Source organism: Petaurus breviceps, unplaced genomic scaffold (genome assembly GCF_028583685.1).
Source record: "Petaurus breviceps papuanus isolate PSGF00001 unplaced genomic scaffold, PetGlider_PUasm1.0 90667, whole genome shotgun sequence".
In the NCBI taxonomy this organism is placed as follows: domain Eukaryota; kingdom Metazoa; phylum Chordata; class Mammalia; order Diprotodontia; family Petauridae; genus Petaurus; species Petaurus breviceps.
The window spans coordinates 2,586,774-2,606,875 of NW_027187302.1; the positions used below are offsets into that span (position 1 = coordinate 2,586,774).

General features: G+C 37.9%; 1 long non-coding RNA gene across 1 annotated transcript in view; it reads right to left on the reverse strand.

Annotated features, from left to right (window-relative positions):
* The window catches only part of LOC138143822 (uncharacterized), a 557,370-nt gene that overhangs the window by 368,048 nt on the left and 169,220 nt on the right, over positions 1-20,102 (reverse strand). Inside the window, exon 3 of the long non-coding RNA XR_011163799.1 lies at positions 5,015-5,080. This is a non-coding gene — a long non-coding RNA (uncharacterized lncRNA). The remainder of the gene's footprint in view (positions 1-5,014; positions 5,081-20,102) is intronic.

Consider the following 20,102-nt stretch of genomic DNA (forward strand, 5'->3'; position numbering starts at 1 on the left):
CTCTCTCTCTGTCTCTCTGTCTCTCTCTCTCTCTCCCTCTCTCTTTCTCCCATTTTCTCTTTTTTATTGACTGCCAGGGAGGAAATGAAGCTCGAAGTATTGAAGAAATGGTGAGGGTGAGGGAAATATGGATCAGGTAAAGGATTTTTTAAAAATTCCCCAGACAAGTTTGAAGGGAGCACCTTGAGAAATCAGCTTTAACAGCCGATTCAATTACCCAGGAGGGACAGCCAATCACCTGGAATCATTTGATATTAACTCTTCAATGTCTTAATTACCCAAGATCTCCAAACAAAGCAATCAGAAAACAGATGTCTTTTCTCAGACCCATGCTAAAATCACCACATAGCAAATTTATGACTTCACTGTAACTCCAGAAAACCATCGCTTTATTATTCCTGTGCTTCAAATTTCAAAATTGCCAATCCCAAGTGAATGACTACAAGGAAATATCATTAGTAATACTGTGACTATTAACAGTGTTTGGATGTCATTGTTATCAGCTGTCACAATAACACCTCCCTAGGAAATTTCAGGAGAAGGGGTGTTATATAAAGGGCTGTCTGTTTGCGTTAGGTTACTATAGTTATAAGACAGCTTCTATGAATTGGTCATCTGAAAACTTCTACCAAAAGTGATTACTTTCCAGTGAAATATTCCATTTAATTTCTCCATAATCCATTCCCTCTCCTGCCCATCACACCTTTAATAACTCTACGTCATATGCTCATTAATCTTTCGCCTCCTACATCTTGGGTTTTTTATATTTAAAATTAGAAATAGTCATTTTTTACTTTGATTTATCATTTTCCCCTTTTTAAAAAGACCATATATTTTTTTCTTTCTGCTATAAATAACAAAATGTGTTCCCAGATTGAATAACTGAGTTATAATTCAGTCTTGGGGTTTAGCTGCCATTCATAAAGCCTCAAGCTACACCCTTGTGGTTCATAATGTCAGTAGAGGCCCTTGATTGAATTATAGCCCAACAGTCAATCAAGTAACTCATATTATTCATTCAATGTGCTTCTTTAAATGACAAGTTATTAATGCCTTAAAATATAAGTTAGAACCACAGTAGATAGGATGTTAGTTTAATGAGGATACTTATTTTTTTTTCCTTAATGAGACAGACGGTCAGGTTGTGTTTTTTTCCATACTACTTAGGGAAATAAATCATAAGCAATATATAAAAGTTCTTAGGTCGTCATGGGTTTCTCTTTCCTTTATTATTATTACTATTATTCCAAACACATTGCAAAAAAACATGTTGTAGAAAACTTAGATTCATTTTTCCAGATTTTAAAAAGAAGCATGATTTGCTCAAGGGCCTGTTTCAAAATTCCAATGCCCTTGTAATATTGCTCCATAATTTTCAGTCACTGTTGAAGTGCTATGGAAATGAGCCCTTGGCAAAAGACAAAGGAAAATTAGAAGACTAAATTGCAAGGCTGAAAATATCAAGTGGATAGTTGCTAATGACTCAGAAAAACTCAGATTATACATAAAGAATTTTGGAAACCTCCCCCACTACTCATTCCCTGGGCTAACTGAAAAAGTCATCTTTAAGCATCATATCCTTGCACACACTAACAGGTTATTTAGTTTTCAATGCTGAAAAATCTCAACTGTCAAAGACAGAGGAATACAGTAGAAGGGCACATAAGAAATGTGGTTTCTGCGTTGGAGAATGGAATGGAAACTATGCCCCCTCTTCACGGGATTCCTTCCCAGCGCCAACTGGTTCTGCAGACCAAACATTAGAATAAAGAGGAATGTAACTTCAGTTGTCTAAGTTAAAAGGCTTAGTGTGTTTTTAGAAGTCTCTAACATACCTAACTTGATACATATTTCAGAAATAGGTGGTGTGCGAACACATGAAATCAATATAAAAGTAGTTACAGTCTTTTCTGTAGGAAAATGATGAAATGTCCTAGATACTGTACAAAAAAAAAATCAAAATGAGAAGCAATGTTGCACAGTGGCTAGAGAAAGGGTCATGGAATCAGGAATATCTGGCTTTGGGTTCTTTCTACCTCTGACACAAACTATATGACAACAGGCAAGTCATGTAATCACTCAGTGCCCCAGAGACAATTAATTCCTGAAATCAAGCAGTAATTAATAATAATAATAAAAGAGGACTTTATTATTGGTTTTGGGGGGGTTTTTTGCTTTTTGGAGGGGGGAAGCTAGGGCAATTGGGGTTAAGTGACTTGCTCAAGGTCACATGGCTAATTTTGTGTTAAGTATCTGAGGCTGGATTTGAACTTAGGTCCTCCTGACTCCAGGGCCAGCACTCTATTCAATGTACCACCTAGCTGCCCCAATAGAGAACTTTAAAGTTCACAAAGTGATTTGCATGTTAACTCAATTATAGATTTGTTACTGATCTACATAAGTTAAATAAATGTCTATAATTGTATTTTCTTATATCAATGAAATGAAAAGTCCAGAGAAATAAAAAATATCTATACCTAGTAATAAACTACACAGTTCACGTTTCATCGTAAGAAATAATAATCATTTTGCAAAGATAATCAATGGTGTGAATTGATCAACAAACCTTTATTGATTGACTACTGTGCTATAGGGAAGCTAGGTGGCACAGTAAATAGAGTGCTGGATCTAGAGTCAGGAAAATTGTCTTTCTGAGTTCAAATCTGGCCTTAGAAACTTACTAGATATGTGACCTTGGGCAAGTCATTTAACCATGTTTACTTCAACTCCTCATTCAAAAAATGAACTGGAGAAGGAAAGGGCAAACCACTCCGGTATCTTTGTGAAGAAAACCTTGAATGGAGTCATTAAGAGTCGGACACAAATGAAACAACTGAACAAGCTATGCTACTATGTACAGAATTCATTACAAGTTAACATAGGTCCTCACTGCCAAAAACTAAATGAAACAGTATAGCTATAATTTAAAAAATTATTTAAGTTCTACTTTCTCCTAGTTCTTTATTCCGTTCTCTATCTTTATACTTTCATCTTCTTTTCCCTTCATTTTATTTCCCATGAATAAAAACCTTAGTTTATCTATTCTCTTTCTTTTCCCATGGCTTTTTGGTTATCATTAGGTTAAACTTTGAAGGAATCCCCTCCGCTCCCCCCCCCCCAGGAGAGCCTGCTAAAGGCAGATGCTTCTGGTCTCTTACGGACCATGTGGGAAGCGTTCCGAGGAGTTGAGCGAAGAACAAAGCAGGCTGCAGACAATTGATCCCCTTTTTATTCACATCCCCATGTCATGTGGGTGTTTGTAGGCATACATAAAGAATCTTGGATTTTGCCCTACTCGTACCCTGGAATAACTGGGTGGGGGGGGGGAAACCATTTTTAACCATCGTATCCTTGCACACACTAACAGGTTATTTAGTTTTCAATCCTGAAAAACCTCAACTGTCAAAGACAGGAATACAGTAGAAGGGCATGGAAGAAATATGCCTTAAAGGGATTTCTGCCCCAAATAAACTTCCCACAGTGGGACTCAGTTGGGGCATTCCCAGATTGATCTGTACTTGAGAATGGGATAGAAACTATGTGCCACTTTTCCCCCTTTGAAATTTTCTCCCTGTCGTTACTCTTAGGAAGAAAGGAATCAAGAAATTGCTTAAGCAACTGCTGCATGATATACTTTACAAATATCTCATATGATCCTCACAACAACCCTGATAGATAGGTGCTAATGTTATCTACAGTTTACAGTCAAGAAAACTGAGGTGGACAGTGCTTAAGTGACTTGCCTAGAGTTACACAGCTAGTAAGTGCCTGAGAACAGATTTTGATGGGTCTCCCAGACTCTAAGCCCAGTGCTCTATCCACCACCTACCTTCCTCACCCTTATAGGACACAAGTGCCTAACCCACTTTGGCAGGGTTTCCTTTTTTTTTTTTTTTTGCTTTTTTGGAGGGCAATTGGGGTTAAGTGACTTGCCCAAAGTCACTGGGATTTCATTCTTAACACAGACTCTGATTCAATCTCAGCTTATTCAAGTTTAAGGAAATTCTAATGGGCACTGATAGTGCAAAATCATCCCTCATGTTAGATTAAAATTTTTCTGCTGTTTGTCATTCTCTTCAAAGAGAACAAATGACATCATGAGAGACGTCTTGACTCATGCATAAACTAAAATTTAGTGAGGCAGAGTTGTACAAGGTAGTTAGCCTTACTCTCTCTTCCATAGTCACTGAAGACCAGTGGTAAGACAAAAGTCAGGATGACTGGAGATAGCCAGGGTTGCAGTAGATGACCTTGGCATCTTTGATGTCTAACCAAGCTCTAAGTGCTTCAGAGTGCCTGCTTCAGTCGCCTTCATGGAACAAACTGCTCTTATCTGCCCATTCTGCCCAGGAAAGTCTTCACATGCTTGGGGTAGGCATATTTCTTTCTTTTCTTTTTTGCTTTTCTGGAGGGCAATTGGGGTTAAGTGACTTGCCCAAAGTCACACAACTAGTGTGTCAAGTGTCTGAGGCCAGATTTGAACTCAGGTCCTCCTGACTCCAGGACCAGTGCTCTATCCACTGCACCACCCAGCCACCCCAGGGTAGGCATCTTTCTAACTCACTGACAGATGCAAGGCCTGTTGGTTACCCTCAAGCTGGTTTAGTCCATCTGCCAAGACTGTTTTACCAGGGTATGGCCACTGTGCATGCTATAGCTTACCTTACAGGGCTGTTGTGAGGATCAAATTAAACAATATATGTAAAGAGCTTTGCAAACTTCAAAATGCTAAATAAATGTTAGCTATGATTACTATGTAGAATAAAAATGTATCAGTAAGAATAACAAGTATTTACAGAGAGCTTTAAGTTGCAAAGCACTTTGTAATATTAGGTCATTTGATTAAAGACAGGGACTGTGCCACTTAAACCCTGGGGAGCATCTATCAAAGTCACACTGGGGGAAAAGAAAGAAATCTTGCATAGGCAAGGCAGGTATATATGTAATTTCCTGTCATAAGGGTCCTTGAGTATATACAAGAATTAGAGTCCCTTTTTCCTTCTCCCCTTCTTACCCATTCTGTTTCTTCATCATCTACAGAGGAATTCAGTCCTGGAGCCAAGCTCAGTACAAAAGCCACCTGTGCAATAAAATATTATTCTTAGTAATATTTTCTGGCTTTCAAAATATTAGTTTGTAATCATCATACAACTATATTCTGGTTGCAAATTTTTTACCTTAAAAAATTCACAAAAAGCAGCATCTCATTTCCCACCCTTTCTCTCCTCCCCCAACTTAGGACCTTTCCTGCTCTATTCTCTGCTCCTCCCAGGCTGACAGATGAATCTAAACTGTTCAACTTTCTAAAACATCGCTAGAATTCTAAAAGAGATTGAAATGCCCATATGTGGATCATTTACTTAAATGGAGTATCATTTCTTTAAACTGACAAGCAGCCAACTCTCAATTATCCATGATAATGGAGAACAGGTACAACATGGACAATTTAATTCCACTGATGATCAAAAAAACTCATTCTGCCTTCCCCCATCTAAGCTTTTACAAAGCTACTACTAACAATATAAAGTGATTGGTTTAAATTTTGTGTCCTTTCATTAATCTTACCTTTACTGCAGTGTGTGTGGGAGTCGGGGTGGAGGAGGCGGGGATTTGGAGGGGAAGTAGGGGAGGGAAGTAATAAGCTGTGAAACTGCCAGGCAGTCAGGAGAAGAAGGATAATCTTGTAAAATCCATTAACTGGCCAATCAGCCCCCAAGTCATCCAAAGGTGACTGCGTTTTCCCCAGGTTTTGTTTTAGGGATGATTTTGAAACTGGATATTAATGCTTCAGGTAACCAGATGTCTTGAATTAAGTAGGACAGTCCTAAATTTTCACTTCCTGCCCTGCCTGGCAACTCAGAATGCTCTAAATTAGTAAATTTTAGGCTTTGTTGGACCTCCATTCTCTTCTTTCTTCCATTCTCTGTTTTCTCCTCTTCCTCTTTCTCCATCACTTCTCCTCTTCCCCCAAGGTTAAATGTCTACAGTCTGTTTTGCATCCTATTTAATGGGTAGAAGCTAGCCTTCCCAACAGAAGAAGCAATAGGAGTCTTCATTTGATGCTGCTGACCATCTCCTCCCTTCTTGATACTGTTACCTTGCTTTCTATCACACTCCCCACCCCTGATCCTCCTCCTGTCTCGCTAACTACTCCTTTTTCTCCTTCACTGTTATTTAAGTCTATCCACAATCTAGCTCTAACCTATCCTTTCAGCCTTATTTGACATTATGCTCTTATACATGTAACTTGAGTCCCTAAGCCAATTGGGCTGAGGAGCATGCTCAGATGCCAGCCCTACTTTGGGACAGCCTCAATGCTCTTTCTGTTTCCTTCCTTGCCCTGGATGCTGCCCACATATCCACTCAAAGAAAACTCGAAGTCTTGCCCAAACCAGATTAAAATCTAATTGAGAAATATTTAACCAGATAAATGTGCAATAGAATATAATGCTCATTTGTACTTTTCTAAGTCAATATAATACCTGCAAGAACCCATTTCTATTTGAGTTTAACACCACTGAGATTCCACATGTTCAACCTCCACAGTTTCACTCCCTTATCTGTATTTGTTTGGGGCTTTTTATATTATTTATTTTTAGTGTATGGAATAAAACAAGCATTTCCATAACAGTACAATAAGAAAAGATGATTGCACATGAAACTGCAAATCTACTATGTATAATTTGCTTTTTCTTTTAAATATACAACAAAGTTATCATGTAATATTTTTTATTTTTTTCTTCCCTTCCCCCCTACTCCCAGCCCTAGAGCTGGCCACCATTAGACACAAATATGTGTATATGTATGTATATGTGTGTACATATGTGTGTGCACATATATATATATATAACATATGTAAAATTATTCTATATTTAATTCTATTTATCAGTTCTTTCTCTGGATGCATATAGTGTCTTTCTTCATGTAATAGGCTCATATGTTATAGTTCATTTGGATATTTATAAGAGTCAGAATTACTTAGTCACTCAAAGTTGTTCTTAAAACAATACTGTTGTTACTATATACAATGTTCTGTTGCTTCTGTTCATTATTTTGTGCAAATTTTTCCATGTTTTACTAAAATAATCAAACTCATCATTTCTTATAGCACAGTAGTATTTCATCTTAATCACATACCACAACTTGTTCAACCATTCCCCAATCAATGGCATCCAGTCCTCCCTCACTCAAATCCAATTTATTTGCATGTGATGGAATCACCTCTTTGATATCATGGTCTTCTTCAAGAATGAAGGACAAACAGCAGCAGCAAATTCTTTGCCACCACAAAGAAAGCTGCCATAAACATTTTAGAATATATGGGTTCTTTTCCTTTTTCCCAAATCATATTTGGAAATAGACCTAGTAGTGGTATTGCTGGGTCAAAAAGAATATTGGTAGTTTAGTAACTCTTTGGCCATAATTCCAGATTGCTCTCCAAAAATGACTAGATCAGTTCACAACTCCACCAACAATGAATTAGCATTGCAATTTTTCCACATCCCCTCTAACATTTTTTTCTTTCCCTTTCAATCATTTTAGCCAATCTGGTAGATGTAAAATGACATCTCAAGGTTGTTTTAATTTTCATTTCTCTAATCAATAATGATTTAGAGTATTTTATATGACTATAAATTGTTTTGATTTCTTCTTTGAAAGACTTCCTGTTGGTATTCTTTGACCATTTATCAATTGGAGAATGATTCATACTCTTATAGATTTGACAACATTTTAAATATATTTTAGATATGAGACCTTTAGCTGATAAACTGTCTATAAATTTTCCCCAATTTTCAGCTTTTCTTCTGACTTTGACTAAATTTGTTTTATTTGTACAAAATCTTTTTAAATTTAATGTAATCAAAATTATTTATTTTACACCTAACTTTGCTCTCTATCTCTTATTTATCCATAAATTGTTTAAAAACAATTTCATTAATGTATATGCATGCAAAATTCCAAATAAAATACTAGCTAAAGGATTACAATATATTATAAAAATATACATTATAATCTAGTGGGATTTATACCAGGAATGCAGGGATGGTTTAACATAAGGAAAACTATTAACATAATTGATTATATTAATAATAAAAGTTTTCAAAATCATATTATTTTATCAATAGGTGCAAAAAAAGCTTTTGATAAAGTTCAGCACTCATTGGTATTTAAAAAAAAGCAATTGGAAGTATTGGCATAAATGAATTTTCCCTTAAATTGATAAAAAAGGCATCTATTTAAAACCATCAAGTAAACATTATTTATAAGAGAGATAAACTAGAAGTCTTCTCAGTAAGATGAGGTGTGAAACAAGGATGCCCATTGTCATTCAATATTGTGTTGGAAATCCTAGCAATAGCAATAAGAGAAGAGAAATAGAATAGAGAAAAGAGAAATCAGAATAGGAAGCAAGTTAATAAAACTATCTCTTTTTGCAGATGATTTGATGATATACTTGAAAAATTCCAAATATTCAACTAAAATCTTAGTTGAAGCAATAATTTTAGCAGGATATATAGTAAATCCACATAAATCATCAGCATTTCTATATATCATAAACAAAACTCTATGAGAAGAGATAGTAAAAGATAGCTACCCCATTAGAAATAATTCTAGACAGTACAAAATACTTGGGAGTACACCTGCCAAAACAAACTCAGGAACAAGCAAAATTATAAAAATAAAATCAGATTTAAATAGTCGGAGAAATATTAATTTTTCATGGTTAGGCAGGGCCAGTACAATAAAAATGATAATTTTGCCCAAGGTAGTTCGTATATTCAATGCCATCCCAATAAAATTACCAAAAATTATTTTGCTGAATTAGAAAAAATAATAACAAAATTCATCTGGAAGAACAAAAAGTCAAGCATTTAAAAGGAGATAATTTTTTTAAATGTAAAGGAAGGAAGTTTAGCAGTACCAGATCTTAAGCTACGTTATAATGCAGTAAATATCAACACCATCTGGTACTGGCTATGAAACAGAAAGGTAGATCAATAGAACAGAATAGAATAGACATACAATTTTCAGGAAATAAAATAATAACCTTGTATATGACAAGTGTAAAGACTTAATATTTTGGGATAAGAATTTGGCAAAAATTATCACAAAAACTGGAAAGCAGTATGGCAGAAACTGATCATAAACCAATTTCTTACACCATTTACTAATATAAGGTCAAAATGGATACACGATCTAGATAGAAAGAGATATTATAAGAAAATTAAGAGAACTTGGAACATATTACTTATTAGACTTTTGGGGGGCAAATAATTGGTGAATAAACAAGAGCTGGAGAGCAAAGTTTGGTGTAAAATATATATATATATATATGTGTGTATTATATATATATGTATGTATATATACATATAATATTTAATATCCCACATAGTGAATTCTTTGTTTATAGAAAAAACATCTCCAAAATATAGTTTGGTAAAATTTTCACTGTGAAAACCCAAATCAAGAAAAACCCTATTTTGGAGAATTGTATAGGCACTAGAACCAGTCAGGTTTTCAGTCCAAAAAAATGTTCAATTAGGAAAGAATGTTTAGGAAGAATTGGGGAGAGTATGAGTTCTTTTTCTATGTGGTTTTATTTTTGTGGTTGCTTTGCTTCTGTTTTGTTTCTTTACCCAAAACCAAAGTCTATCCGCAGAAGTAAATACAACACTTTTACCCAGAGAACCAAATTCATTATAAGTTGAATATGAATGATTAGTTTGGGTTCACTTGGGGAGCTTTGTGGTATTCTCTTAGGCATCCTAATTTGTAGAGTACACATGGTAACAAGGACTTATTTCCAAACAGTGTTTACATAGTAACTATACTTACTGCATTTTTGGTCTAGAGTTCTAACTTCCAAAAACTCAATAGGTCAAGGAGCCTATATTACATGTATTTTCAGAAATGTAAGCCTCATCTGTAAATGAAGTAATTGTACTAGATAACCTTGGAAATCCCTTCCTGGTGTAAGTCATTGATCTTATTTTGTCACACCCTCACAATACATTAAAGACAGTAACACTGTTCTTCAATACTTTGAGAACCTACTATTTCCTCCCTAGGAATACTTGCTCTTTGGCAGGTCTTAACCTCTTGTAGCAGCAAACACCCAGCATCCCCAGGGTGGCTGCCAACACAGGTTCTTAGATCTGCTTTTCTAAAGGAAAGCAACTCAAAATGGGCTAACAATCTTGCTTTAATCAATCAAACATATCATTTACCTAGTTCAGGGGGAAAAGGTCAGCACCCTGAACTTCAGAGTATACAGACAGAAGTTACAAGACAGAGAAACAGATCAAGCAGACAGGCTTCCAAACTGTCTGACCATTACATAATCCATACCTAATCACAGTTACCAGAGAGGGAAGCATCAACATCTGGGTTTTCAAAGCCAAGGGGCTCTCAATGGCTGCCCAGAGTCTCATCTGGTCAAATCACAAAACACTTCTCAAAGTGAGTCCCAAAGCAAAGCCTCACATCAAGGATTATATAGCCCTCTCCAGGCTCAGAGAATGTAACAACCCTCTTTACCCACTGCCCAATCATAAAGTATCTCTTGAAAAACAAGCCTCCCAACACAGGCTCCAGGTGCACTTAACCTAGAGGCAGGGAAGATCTTAAAAATTTACATTCCCATTACACCTCTCTACACATTAGCAGGCAGTCCTTATGGGTTGCTGTAGCTGAAAAACAAAATCAGAGTCTGGTGTTCAACCCTCTGATAATGCCCATTCCTTAAATTAACTAGATTAGTCTTTTAGAGACAGCTAGGTCACACAACAAATAGAATGTTGGATCAGGAGTCCAAACCCAGCCTCCAGTCTTATTAGCTGTGCAATCCTAAGCAAGGCACTTAATATCAGTCTGCCTCAGTTATCTCAACTGCATCTTGACTTTTGTCTTGCCACTAGACATCAATGACTGAAAGAAAAAGTGAGGATGAAGACTTTATGCAACTCTGCTTTGAATATCCAATTCATGAGTAAATCAAGACATCACCCCATGCTGTCACTGATCCTCTTTAAAAACAAAGGTCTAGCTATAACAATAACATCAAAAAATGAGCGTGATGATAGCATCTACTTCACAGGGTCATTGTGAGGAACAAATTAGATATTTGTAAAGCATTTAGCACAGTGCCCAGCACATAGTAGGTGCTTAATAAATCCTTATTGTGTTTCAACAATGACTATCCAGTCCATCAGTTAGCCCATATAAGAAACTTTTTCAATATAGTAAGACCTTTCAAAACTTATGTTTTATTTGCACAATCTTTAAGAAGGCAATACCACCTCCATACCACAATAAGCCATCAGAATAGGATTTTAGTGGAGGTAGCAATGATATATTTACAAAGTCTTCTATTGAATTAGAATTGGGACTTTTATTGTGTGCCTTAGTCATTCTTAACTGTATTCCTGGTGCTTGCTCCATCACTTTTATTCTTCTCTAATCCCTCCTATTCAACCAGTTCTTTCTCCTCTGCCTAGTTTATATCCCTGCTCTCATCAAAACAAACAAAAATCTTTCCCTTTCCCTGCAATAGCTTTAAGCTATCATCACAATATCCCCTGTAATCTTCACTGCTAAACTTCTAGAAAGAGTAGTCCACATTCACTGTCACCCACTCTTCACTGTCACTCATTCACTCCTAAGTCCTTTACAAGCTGACTTACTCTTAAGCTGGTACTCTACTGAAATTTCTCTCCCTTTGTCAATTTCTATACCTATGACTTTTTAACTGTCAAGTCTAATGCCCCTTTCTCAGCACTTATTCTCAATCTTTTTTTTTGCAACTTTTAACGCTGTTGACCATCTCCTTCTTTCTTGATTACTGTATCTTCCCTTGATTTCTCTCCACTGACTCTCTTCCCATCTCTCTATCAATCATCTTTTTTCTTCCCTACTATTTAAGTCCACTCATAATCTGGCTCTAATCTATCCTTTCCACCTTATGTGACATTATTTTCTACTTTATGCATGTAACTCAAGTCCCAAAGCCAATTGGGCTTTCCTCCCTTGATTAGAGTGGATCAATGCCCTGCAGCTTTGTGAAGGAAAGAGTGAAGTGAACTTGAGTGGGAGAGAGGAAAGTGCCAATCTCCTAATTCTCTTCAAGTCTCTGGAATTTTCTTCCAATTCTGCAATCACTTTTGGCTTCCAGAGAGAAGATGGAAGATTACAGAAGCACCCAACACATTTATGTATACATGTGCATGCACAACAAGAAACAACTTTATTCTTTCTTTTTCTCTCCTTTCAGATTTTTGGTCAAGAGATGGGAGTAGAGGGGGCGGCTGAGTGGCACAATGAGTGGAGTGCTGGCCCTGGAGTCAGGAGGACCTGAGTTCAGGTCCGGCCTCAGACACTTAAAACTTGCTGGCCATGTGGCCTTGGGCAGGTGTGATAGTAATGGCAATTAAAGATTCCCCTGTATTGGCTTGGTTTTCAAATTGATTGTATTAAAACCCAGAGTTTGTTAATCCCACCTGTGGGATGGGCTTGTTGATGTGAAAAGAAAGTCCTGAAGTGGGAGGAGCTGGTGATGTAGATTTGGAGAGACAAGAGAGAGGCGGAAGTTCTTTTTTGGAAGCAGCACCTCGTGTAGAGGGAGAGACTAAGAGATTGCTGGTGGCCGCTTTGAACACTCTAATTTTTTCAAAGTAAACGCTTCGGGCCCCGCGGGACACTCAGCTAAGAGCATCGAGGGGGCGCCGAGAGGCAGGGGCTGGGACAGGCGGTGGCTCGCCTCGCGGCGGACCGCCAGCTCGATCCCAAGATCCAACTATGAGCTTTTTAACTGCAGCAACTTTAATATACGCTATTGGAGCTGGAATTACCGCGGCTGCTGGCACCAGACTTGCCCTCCAATGGATCCTCGTTAAAGGATTTAAAGTGTACTCATTCCAATTACAGGGCCTCGAAAGAGTCCTGTATTGTTATTTTTCGTCACTACCTCCCCGGGTCGGGAGTGGGTAATTTGCGCGCCTGCTGCCTTCCTTGGATGTGGTAGCCGTTTCTCAGGCTCCCTCTCCGGAATCGAACCCTGATTCCCCGTCACCCGTGGTCACCATGGTAGGCACGGCAAGTACCATCGAAAGTTGATAGGGCAGACGTTCGAATGGGTCATCGCCGCCACGGGGGGCGTGCGATCGGCCCGAGGTTATCTAGAGTCACCAAAGCGGCCGGGGCACCCCCGCCCCTGGTTGGGGGGTTGGGGGGAAACCGCCGGGTTGGTTTTGGTCTGATAAATGCACTGGCTTGGTTTTCAAATTGATTGTATTAAAACCCAGAGTTTGTTAATCCCACCTGTGGGATGGGCTTGTTGATGTGAAAAGAAAGTCAATACAGGGGAATCTTTAATTGCCATTACTATCACAGCAGGTCATTTGACCCCAGTTGCCTGGCCCTCCCCCCTCCAAAAAGAAAAATTTTTTAAAAAAAGAGATGGGAATAGAAACAGCAATTTGGAACAGAATGGAGAAGAGATGAGTCTACAACCAGCATCTACTACAATCTAATTAGAACTATGAACCACTTTGAATCTTACTTGCAACTAGACAGTGGGCCAGAAGAAAATTTTATCTCCCTTCCCCTATGTTTTTATATCCATGATCTGAGATGGAAGAATGAATCCCTCTCGAATCACTGCTCTTTTCATGACCCTTCTCTATGAGATCCTTGCTATCTGCACAGAAGATGTGGGGGAAAACTGGAAGACCACAAAATGTACACTGTTGGTGACAACTGTCTCCACAAAGAAATATATTGTCTATTTTTCTTTTTATATCCAATAAACTAAGTGATCACAATTATACTAAGTGTCTAAATCTATTCATGTTGCAAGAAGTGACCTAAAAGTAGAATGTTCCTAAGGGACTGAAGCTGTATCAGACGTAGGTCACAGGATAATGAAGTCTGTTGATCATATAAGTAATAAGCATCAGAGGAAAATTTGAACTCAAGTCTTAAGACTCCTAAGACAGTGAATACTCCTTCCATTGTTCCAACAATACCTGTATCAACCAGAGTTTTATATGATCAATCAGATCATATATTACTCTGGTATATCCAAAGCTCCTACCTACAACTGATTGTGAAATTTTCATTGTGAGCATTTATACCCCAGAAATTGGAAAGTGCTATGAGTCAGGGGTTAGTTTATTGCTTTGTTGAGAAAATGTTAACAATACAGATTAAAATTAAAAGCATATCATGTGACTGGTTTTTCCCCCAAAAAAGCCTATTGTTAAACATTTGCCAGAATACCCCTACTGCTAGCTTTTGAGAGAAGCATTGTGGTAGGAGGGAAAGATCCTTGTGTCTGGGCTCAAAGAACTTAGGTTTAAATCCCACCTTTTATTCTTACTACCTGCATGACTTTGGGCAAGTCAATTAGTCTATTGACTAATTGGGCCTCATCTGAAAAATGAAGTGGATGGGATAGATGGTGGAACAAATTTTGGTATATGAATGGAATATCAGTGCCCTGAAAAATATGGATCTTAGGAAATACAGATAAACATTGGAAGATTTGTGTGGACTGATAGAGTGAATAAGCACAAGCAAATGAAGAGAATCCAAAAATAAAGTTGAATGCTTTGGAATTGCAATTAACTATCCTGGCCTCAAAGAAAAGATGAAAAAATTCATCTCCTTCCTTTCCTTAGAAAGATGTGGAGCTATGGATGAAGAAAGTTGTCCTCAGTGTCAGATTCAGTCACTATGTCCATTGGTTTTGCTTAACTGTTTCTCTTTGTAGCAAGGGGGGACCTCTGAAATGGGGATGGAGGTAGAAGAGAAGGGAGGAAAAGGAAAGAGAAGAGACAGAAATGGTTATAAAATAAAAGCAAAAGGTCAATGAAGCTGCAATTTTAAAAATCTTTTAAGAGTAAGGAGAGCCAGCCTCAGACACTTAACACCTACTAGCCGTGTAACCTTGGGCAAGTTACTTAACCCCAATTGCCCTCCAAAAAGAAAAAAAAAGGAGGGAAATAGTAGGTTATGTCAAAAGAAAAAGAAAAAAATGCTAGAAGATGGAAGAGAGAGGAAAAGGGAAAAGAGTCTCTTTGGTGGAGTATATGTGACGCCTATTATGATTAGACAAATTATTTTTTAAAATAAACATAGATTTCTCCTCTTGCGAGTTATAACATACACCTGCACAAGCCCCTCCAACAATAAAAATACAAAAAATCAAATGGCAGAAAACATCCTTCTCATCCAATGGAAGTATTTTAAAAAGTTATTCTCAGACATACCACCCAGTAGGCAGCTAAACTTCATGGGAAAGGGCCCTTCGTCTGTGCTTCCATTTACAAAGTACAGTCAAGGAGGAGAACACACCTGCAATACAAGAAATTTAATACTTGCCCCACTGATGGAAACTGGAAAATGGTGATCTGGCAGCCTACTACAAAGACAGCATATGGGTTTAGGTGATGGATATAGTGGGTGAAAGATGCACAAAACATCCCCAAATCTCAACTTGCTTGTCAAATGTGCCTGAGAAACTTTATCCATAACAGGACACAGGAGGTGGTGAATGAGCTTAGCTTTCACAAGGTAAGAGCCAAATGGACTGAGGATGATGTAATCAAAGGACCAGCGCCCAAGGAGAGCACTGGCCACAAAAGATTTAATCAAAGGGTCAAGGGAGTAGCAGAGAAAAAAATTTACAGGTATAATCAAGAATTGTGGTTATTCAGGGAAATAGAGGCAATGATGATAGAGAGTGTGTTGGAATACTAAAGTTGGCCCACATGAATTTAGGACATCTCTTCATATATTGACAATAGAGACCAAATAAGAAGCTTGGTGAAATAATTCAGATTCCATTGAAGGACACCAACTCAAGCCTACTGAAAGAAAAAGGTAACTGGCATTTGCTTCCAGAAGGACTTGAGGCCAGAAGTTAGAGCAAAAGTACTTCAGCAAAAGTACTGGTAGAGCCCAGTCAGTGGTCAGGCTGACTTTTGCTACAACCATGGACTAAAAGGGTATGTGAATACTAAGTGCACTTGAGAAAAAATTCAGCCTTGAAGTTCACCATCAAGAAATGGACACAAGTTGGAGATTGTAACTAACCCAGGATAAGAGATCATACCACAACCTTTCCTAGATCCATTCCACCTAGACTCAGGACTTCATAGAGCAGTGATGACGGTTAAAGATATATAGTATCCTGCTAACCTATAGAACAAAGCCCAAGTGGCAACTACATTCTAGTCATTTCATGAGGGAAACACAACCTATACCTCTATGGTCTATGCAAGGGCTAGGAAGGCTCTGTGGGATGAATAAAAATGACCATCCATTACTGTACTGTGTCAAAGTTAAGTCTGGATTTCCCTGGGAAAATTGTAGGTGAACATCATGACCCTATTATGGCTAGAACTAGCAAAAACTTCTGGAATTTCAGGGGTGATTGGGACCAACTCTAATGTACACATGTTGCTGAGAAAAAAAATTGAATGAAAATTACAGAAAAATAAAGAGCTGACAGAGGATCAAAGCAGCATAAAAACCTTTAAACTGAAGGATATCTGTACCTCAGTATAGAATATTATGTATTATATTTCACTTCTTTCTTTGGTAGACTATATACAACACTGTTAAGTGATGTTATGTGCTATATATTTATATGAGACCTATATGTCTGGTATATTGCACCCAATTCTATTATTACAGATGCACTATGCAACTGCTAAAATTTAAAGAAAATGTAATTTTTTAATTAGAAGATGATAAGAGGAAGCTACCCCATCTGACCTTATTTATTTTTAATGGAACTACTGGTCATTGGGGAAACACCAGAATATAGGAGTACCATAAGATTTGTACATGAATACTAGGATTATATCAAGAGATGAAACCTGGCTTTGGAGCCAATAAGTGTTCATGGAAGCAAAATTACCAAAGGGGAAGCAGTCAACAACACAGGCTACTTTCCCATAGCTAAAAATAAACTAAGAGGGGGAGGGGGAGCCAAGACGGCAAAGTAGAATCACAAACTTGGCTTGAGCTACCACCCCAATCACTTCCAATACATGTAAAAAAAATTACTCTAAACAAACTTTAGAGCCACAGAACCCACAAAGTGAGAGAGAGAAACAAATCTCCCACTGAAGGCAGCCTGGCAGGATTATAGGAAGGGCCTGTTGCACTAAGCACAGTCCAGTGAGAGCCACGGTTCTGGCCCCAGGGTGGCCCCAACCAGGAGAGGCCAGAGAAGATTTCAGGAAAGTGAATCACCAACAGCTGTGGTGATTTCCAGACTTCTCAACCCATAAACACCAAAGACAAAGTAAAAGGTCAGTGTAGAACTCTGTTGGAATGGGGGACAGAAGAGAAAGGTCCGGCCCCTGCCCCTGGGGTGAGAAGCTGCAGCGGCTCCTCTGCATGGCTGCCTCAGGAGCTCCTGGCATGCAGATTGTAGGGGGACCAAGCAACCATACATAGGGTAATCAATATTGCTTTGACCTGCTTGCATCTGGATTGTGGTCTTGGGCGGTGGTCCTGGGGTGTGTGGCCAGTGATCCAGAGCTGATGGGGGCTGTAGAGAGGACATCCCTCTAATAGCTGCAGCAGCTGTGAAAATCCCAGCAATTTGGGACAAAGCTCTCTCCATTCTGGAAGCAGAGTTCTACCATGGCAAAGAGCTCAAAATTCAAGTAATTGACTGGCAATATGAATAAGCCAAGGAAGCACAAACAGATCAAAGAATCCTTTTTTGGGGGACAAAAAGGATCAAGGCATGGAGTGGGAGGAAGACAATGAAGTCAGAAGTCCTGCATCAATAGCTTTCAAGAAAAATATGAACTGGTTACAGGCCATGGAGGAACTCAAGAAGGATTTTGAAAATCAAGTAAGAGAAGTAGAGGGAAAACTGGGAAGAGAAATGAGAATGATGCAAGAAAATCATGAAAAGTGAGTCAACAGCCTGCTAAAGAAGACCCAAAAATACACTGAAGAAAATAACACCTTAAAAAAAGACTAACTCAAATGGCAAAAGAGGCCCCAAAAGCTAGAAGAAAAATACCTTAAAAAGTCAAATTTTCCAGATGGAAAAGGAATTTTAAAAACTCACTAATGAGAATAACTCATTCAAAATTAGATTAGAGCAAATGGAAGCTAATGATTTTATGAGAAATCAAGATACTATAAAACAGATCAAAACAAATGAAAAAATAGAAGGCAATGTGAAATATCTCATTGGGAAAACCACTGACCTGGAAAATGCATCGAGGAGAGATAACTTAAAAATTATTGGACCTGAAAGCCATGATCAAAAAAAGAGCCTAGATATCATCTTTCGAGAAATTATCAAGCAAAATTACCCTGATATTATTAGAACCAGAGGACAAAGTAGAAATAGAAAGAGTTCACCAATCACCTCTTGAAAAAGATCCCAAAAAGAAAACTCCTAGGAATATTATAGCCAAATTCCAGAGTTCCCAGGTCAAGGAGAAAATACTGTAAGCAGTCAGGAAGAAACAATGTGAGTATTGTGGAAACACAATCAGGATAACATGACACCTAGCACCTTCTACATTAAGGGATCAAAGGGCTTGGAATATGATATTCCAGAGGTCAAACGAGCTAGGACTAAAACCAAGAATCACCTACCCAGAAAAACTAAGTATAATGCCCCAGGGAAAAATGTGGTCATTTAATGAAATAGAGGATTTTCAAGCATTCTTGATGAAAAAACCTGAGCTGAACAGAAAATATGACTTTCATATACAAGAAGCAAGAGAAGCATGAGAAGGTAAACAGGAAAAAGAAATCATAAGGAACTTATGAAAGTTGAACTATTTACATTCGTACATAGAAAAACGATAATTATAACTCATAAGACTCTTCTCAGTATGAGGATAGTTGAAGGGAATATATATGTATGTATGTATATATATATATGTGTGTGTGTGTGTATACATATATAGTATGTATAGGAGGGTATATGTGTATATAAATATATATGTGAGTGTGGGCATATGCATGTTCATGTATACATAGAGGGCACAGGATGAGTTAAATATGAAAAAATAAAATTAAGAGGTGAGAAAGGAATTTATTGGGAGGAGAAAGGAAAGATAGATTAGGGTAAATTATCCCATATAAAAGAGGCAAGAGAAAACTGTTACAATGGAGGGGAAGAGCAGGAAGGTGAAAGGGAATGGGATAACCTTATTCTCATTGAATCTGGCTTAAGGAGGGAATAACATACCCACTCAATTGGGTATCTTACCCTACAGGAAAATAGGGGGGTAGGGGATAAGAGGGGGGATGATAGAAGGGAGGGCAGATTGGGGGAGAGGGTAGCTAGAAACAAACATCTTTGAAAAAGGAGAGGGTCAAAGGAGAAAATAGAATAAGTGGGAGGCAGGATAGGATGGAGGGAAACAGTCTTTCACAATATAACTACTATGGAAATGATTTGGGTTACTACACATTTAAAACCTATGTTGAATTGCTTATCTTCCCAGTGGGGGTGGGTGAGGAGGGAAGAAGAAAATCCTGGAACTCAAAATTTTAAAAACAAATGTTTAAAAAAAATTTTGTTGGGGTGGCTAGGTGGTGCAGTGAATAGAGCACTGGCCCTGGAATCAGGAGGACCTGAGTTCAAATCCAACCTCAGACACTTAAAACTAGCCATGTGACCTTGAGCAAGTCACTTAACCCCGATTGCCCTCCAAAAAGAAAAAAAAAATTGTTGTTTTTTTTTTTTACAGGCAACTGGGAAATAAGATATACAGGCACTAGGGTATAGAAATCCATCTTGCCCTCCTAGAAAGTTAGGGGGGCAATGGGGAAGGATATAAAAGAGAAAAGATTGGGGGAAGGGGTATACAGTAGGCTTGCTATTTTGGGGTGGGGTAGGGGAAAGATGGGGAGAAAATACTGTAACTCAAAATCTTATGGAAATGAATGTTGAAAACTAAAAATAAAAAAATTTTTAAAAAATAAACTAAGAGGTGAGAGAGACAACTTCCTTCTTTACCTAGAAAGAGTGTCTTTAGCAGGAATAAGAAAAAAAGAAGAGAGGAAATAGGGATGAATCTTTTATTCCTGAACTCAGGAATCCCAACAGA